The following is a 6,000-nucleotide window of genomic DNA, read 5'->3' on the forward strand; positions in this document are numbered from 1 at the left end:
CTTTCAGGAGGAATGGGCCACAATTCACCTATTGTGGGAAGCTTGTGGAAGGCTACCCGAAAAGTTGAACCCAAGGCAATGCTACCAAATACTAATTGAATGTATGTAAACTTCTGACCCACAGGGAATGTGATGAAAGAAATAAAAGATTAAATAAATAATTCTCTCTTCTGACTTTTAAAATTCTTAAAATAAAGTAGTGATCCTAACTGACCTAAGACAGGGGATTTTTACAAGGATTAAATGTCAGGAATTGTGAAAAACTGAGTTTAAATGTATTTGGCTAAGGTGCATGTAAACTTCAGACTTCAACTGAACATAGAACATACACATTTAAAGGCACTTGCATACCACTGTCTAAAGTCATTGATGCATGCAAAGTGACACGTATTGAAAAATTAAGCAAAGTCCGCCTCGAGGACAAGGAGCTGGAGGAGGAAGGGGGAAAGCAGGAGGTGGAGGAGAGGAGGGGGGAGGAGGTGGGGTAGGTGGAGGAGGACAGAAGGAGGGTAGTGAGGAGCGGATAAAGGTCGAGGAGGGGGGAGGGGTAGGTGGAGGAGGACAGAAGGAGGGTAGTGAGGAGCGGATAAAGGTCGAGGAGAGAGGAGGACAGGAGGACAGGAGTATCGGAGAGAAGCAGGACAAGAGGATGAGGGGGAGGAGGAAAGGATATTTTCCTCCTTGCTCTGCTGATTAGTATTTATCTCCACTCATACTTGAATAATAAAGGCCTAGTGCACACTTTTAAAACAAATAGATAGGATAGAAAGACATGTTTAAAACACCCCTATTTCCTGCGGCTATGGGTGAACAAACTGTACATAAGATGAAATAATCAGGGTTTTAGGAAGAAACTGGAGCTTTGCATGTAGGCCTGTAGTGATATTTTGAGAAGATGTAACATTACAAACAATGAAGTACAACAATGAAAAACCAAAGCACAATAGCCTAGAGACCTGGCTCTGAGCCCAGAAAAAAAAGGTAACACTCTTTTAAAAGTAATGTCCGATTTCTCAGGGGTGTGAGATCCTTTGTGTCCTGGAGGCCACGCCATTGTTACCGTGGCACAGATATTTATTGGAAAGGAGCATCAAGCTCATCACGTGCACTTTTACAACACTGTAAAGTTCATCATCATTTATTTCATCTGTAACCTAATAAACTGCATAGTTTCCGGAGTCGTAGAGGGAGGACCAAACAACATATCATCGCGTGATAGGTATAGCCTATTATACTGTATCAATATTTGCGCATAAATCCGTTTCCACCGCAATTTCACGCATTATTACTTTTGCCGACACAAAAAGATCCCACCATGTCGAACGAACAAATTCTGTCGGTATTTATACAATTCTATCGGCACATCCTGTTTCCATCAGCCCCGCTGTGACTTTTTTCATGGGTTAGGTAGCTAATTCATCTGCATCTGCATATTTTAATAATAATAATATTAAAGAATTAATTGTTTATTTAGTGGCACCACAAATGTGAAATAATATTTACAAAACAATTTACCAAAGAAAACACACTACGAAATTGCTAGTTTACTAGTTGTTAGTGTACCTATGATTCATTTTTAATGTATGTTGTTTTTATTGTACATCATTATTTAAAAAACATTTGAAATGTAATGAAAAGCACTATACAAAGTTAATGTATTATTTATTATGGTTGTAGACTTGCTAAATACAGTTTTCTTTTAGCTTTTGTGTGTGTGTGTGTGTGTGTGTGTGTGTGTGTGTGTGTGTGTGTGTGTGTGTGTGTGTGTGTGTGTGTGTGTGTGTGTGTGTGTGTGTGTGTGTGTGTGTGTGTGTGTGTGTGTGTGTGTAACAAGCACTTGCCCAACAACCACTTAGTTATGTTAGGAAGTTTGTCATCTTTATGACTGGCCCTGGTAACTTCACCCCAAATTGTCTTAACCCAGAACACAGTAACTTAAGAACATAAGTGTTTTTCTGACATTTTTGAGAATTTTAAGGGAAAAATACAGCCCTAACAGAGCCCCAAGTCCCATGGGGACGTCCTCTAGGGCGTGGATGTTCTCCCCATCAAAGGCCAGCGGGATTTCACTCTCATGGTGAAATGGATTTCCGCCAATGTGCAGTAAAGGAGTGAAGAGCGGTGAAACCTGTGTCAACAAAAGTAAGAAAAGATGAATACACATACAAAGAACATAACAAATGTTCAGCTGTAATTTTATTTAAAAGCATACACACCTATGTTTATGAAGAAACAGATCATTTGTGCAAAGGCCACTTTGTCCTCTTTGAAGAAGTAGGGCAAGAGCAGGATCGCTGCTGTGGTCTCGAGTCCTAGTAAGGTAAAGCAATGATCTTATTACACTTGCTAATTTTATTACAAAATACATTAGAGAAATGGAACGAATAAGAGCAAATACCTCTTCTGTATTGTCCTTCAGGGACTGTCAAAATAGCAAGGATGATGTCCTCACCCCTGCCTCACCTCTCTACCTCTGATAGTCCTTGAATTATCTTTTTGTCTATATCCATTACATGGACTTGATTAATTTCTGCGAAGATCTGAAAAGATAATTTGCACACATTTGTATGCTAATAGTGTTCAGTTTGTATTGACTGCTTTGTGGGTTAAATGTACACTTCAAATGCAGCAGTCCTACAACATATCGATACCTTCTTCTTGATCCCAAATGCATTGTGTCCATGTTCTTTCCTATAATAATTTCAAAGGAAGAGAAAATGTGTCAAAGAATAGTCTTACAAGCATTAATATATATATATCAGCTGGTAGAGCATGGCGCTTGTAACGCCAGGGTAGTGGGTTCGATCCCCGGGACCACCCATACGTAGAATGTATGCACACATGACTGTAAGTCGCTTTGGATAAAAGCGTCTGCTAAATGGCATATATTATATATATATATATATTAAATAAATATTGAAAGATAAATTGCATCGACATACAATTGAATGCAAAATATAAGAACATATTGGAGAAATCACTTGCTAATACAGCACTGCCATACAGTATAACTACTGCCATACAGGTCTAATGTAAAATTTCAAGCTATCTTTGTACACAAATTCTTCAGTATTTTATCAGGCTGACTTGAAAGATTATACGAAACATTTTTCTGCGTGCCAATAATGTGTTTGGATTCAGAAGGGCATGCATATATACAAAAGAGGTAGTCTAGTCACTGTATTAATACCATTATACATATTAATCCCAACCACAGCTACCACCTAAACTATTCATTTTCTCTTCACAAGGGGGCATACATGTAATGTTTCCTAAATGGGATAGTATTGTACATGAAATGTTATGCCTCCTTGTGAGTTAATAATATTGAATGCTGTACCAGGCTATATAAAGAGGAAGACCTCCATTGACGATTCAGTTCGTTGTAACATCTTGTCTGGGACATGTCACCATCCTTAGTTAGTTAGTTTAATTAGTTGGTTAGCTAGCTAGCTAACGTCAACGAAGCTAACGTTAGCTAGTTAATTCTCACAAAAGTGAGAACTGCTCTAGATTGGAAACTTACTTTAATGAGTGTAAAGCCATGTTGGCTTTATGGAAACGACATATAATATATTGGAGAGAATATACTTAAGGAAATAATACAAATCTAGTTCTGCCTAGTTAGGACATAACATTAGCTAGCTAGCTAAAGTTACTGTACTGTAGCTTATACAATGCCAAAGGTCCAACCCGGCTTTCTAATTTTTACGTTAATTCTTCTGAACTATAGCTATAGTAACGTTATGGAAGCTATTCACAGAAGACCATAATTGTCTTCGTTATTCATTAGTATTTTATATTATTATATAAATGATTTCAATACATATTCAGAGCCAAACATCAACCAAACTGTTGTCGCATTCAAACTTGTCATTGGCGTTTTCAGTTCCCTGAAGAACTCCAGCAACAATGGGGGTTCCTCGATGAAACCCACCAACTAAGAAGTTCTTTGAATAGCCTTTTGGAGTTGTTATTCATTGTCAAGAACCCTAATGTTCTTCGGGGATCTTTAAGGATCTTAGAAGAACTCCAGTTGAATCCCTAATTTTTAGAGTGTAGTACATTTGGAAATTAAAACGTTTTATGAATGAGTTTTGGGGAGTTACTTACAAAATGCTGAAAACGAAATATATAGAGATAACAACCGCAACCACAATTGACTGCTTGGCATCCAACTGCAAGGCGTTACATAGGGTAGTGCATACAGCCCAGTACATCATTGTGGCCGAGCTCCCTGCCATCCAGTACCTCTATACCAGATGGTGTCAGAGGAAGGCCCTAGAAATGGTTAAAAACTCCAGCCACCCAAGTCATAGACTGTTCTCTCTGCTACCGCAAGGCAAGCGGTACCGATGCACCAAGTCTAGAACCAACAGGACCCTGAACAGCTTCTAACCCCAAGCCATAAGACTGTTAGTCTGGAAAGCTATTTGGTTAACTATTTAACTATCTGCATTGACTCTTTTTGCACAAACTTTTTGGACTCATCACATAAACTGCTGCTACTAATTATAATCTGTCACTTTATTTCTAGTTGTACACACTACATTACCAGGTGTATGTGGACACCTGCTCATCAAACATCTCATTCCAAAATCATGGGCATTAATATGGACTTGGTCCCACCTTTGCTGCTATAACAGCCTCCACTCTTCTGGGAAGGCTTTCCACTAGATGTTGGAATATTTCTGCGGGACTTTCTTCCATTCAGCTAGCCACAAGATCATTAGTGAGGTCGGGCACTGATGTTGGGCAATTAGGCCTGGCTCACAGTTGGAGTTCCAATTCATGCCAAAGATGGTCAATGGGGTTGTGGTCAGGGCTCTGTGCAGGCCAGTTCTTCAACACAGAAGTTCTTAAACACCGATCTCGAAAAAAACATGTATGTATGGGCCTTGCTTTGTGCACCACGGCATTGTCTTGTTGAAACAGGAAAGGGCCTTCCTCAAACTGTTGCCACACAGTTGGAAGCACAGAATCGTCTGCAATGTCATTGTATGCTGTAGCATTAAGATTTCCCTTCACTGGAACTAAGGTGCCTGTACCATGAGAAACAGCCACAGACCATTATTCCTCCATCAAACTTCACAGTTGGCACTATGCATTGGGGCAGGCAGCGTTCTCCTGGCATCCACCAAACCCAGATTCGACCGTCGGACTGCCAGATTCATCACTCCAGAGAATGCGTTTCCTTTGCTCCAGAGTCCAATGGCGGCCAGCTTTACACCACTCTAGCTGACCCTTGGCATTGTGCATGGTATTTTAGGCTTGTGTGCGGCTGCTCGGACATGGAAACCCATTTCATGAAGCTCCTGATGAACCGTTCTTGTGCTGATGTTGCTTCCAGTGAAAGTTTGGAACTCGATAGTGAGTGCTGCAACCGAGGACAGACAATTTTTACACTTCGCGCTTCAACACTCGGCGGTCCCGTTTTGTGAGCTTGTGTGGCCTACCACTTCGCGGCTGAGCCATTGTTGCTCCTAGACATTTCCACTTCACAATAACAGCACTTACAGTTGCCCAGGACAGCTCTAGCAGGGCATAAATTTGACGAACTAACTCATTGGAAAGGTGACATCCTATGACTGAGACAAATTGAAAGTCACTGAGCTCTTCAGTAAGGCCATTCTACTGCCCATGTTTGTATGTGGAGATTACATGAATGTTTGCTTAATTTTATACACCTATGAGCAACGGGTGAGGCTGAAATAGCTAAATACACTAATTTGAATGGGTGTCCACATACTTTTGTATATATACCATATGTGCGCATCAGCCTCAATTACGTCGTACCCATGCACACCGACTCGGGACTGGTACCCCGTGTATATAGCCAAGTTATCATTACTCATTGTGTATTTATTACTTTTATTATTACACGCTTTACTTTTCTCTTATTTCTCTATTTTCTTTCTCTCTGCATTGTTGGGAAGGGCCCGTTTCTAAGCATTTCCCTGTTAGTCTACACCCATTGTTTGTGAAGCATGTGAGGAATAA

At 40.2% G+C, this 6,000-nt stretch overlaps 1 long non-coding RNA gene across 1 annotated transcript; it reads right to left on the minus strand.

Moving 5' to 3' along the window:
• Positions 1-1,958: 1,958 nt before the first annotated feature.
• LOC124018790 lies at positions 1,959-2,536 on the minus strand. The gene is made up of 3 exons (XR_006835682.1): positions 2,399-2,536; positions 2,217-2,312; positions 1,959-2,128 (listed from the first exon to the last, which is right to left on the minus strand). It is a non-coding gene; the product is annotated as an uncharacterized LOC124018790 (long non-coding RNA).
• Positions 2,537-6,000: the final 3,464 nt, after the last annotated feature.

This window comes from Oncorhynchus gorbuscha, linkage group LG03, assembly GCF_021184085.1.
Source record: "Oncorhynchus gorbuscha isolate QuinsamMale2020 ecotype Even-year linkage group LG03, OgorEven_v1.0, whole genome shotgun sequence".
Classification (NCBI taxonomy): Eukaryota; Metazoa; Chordata; class Actinopteri; order Salmoniformes; family Salmonidae; genus Oncorhynchus; species Oncorhynchus gorbuscha.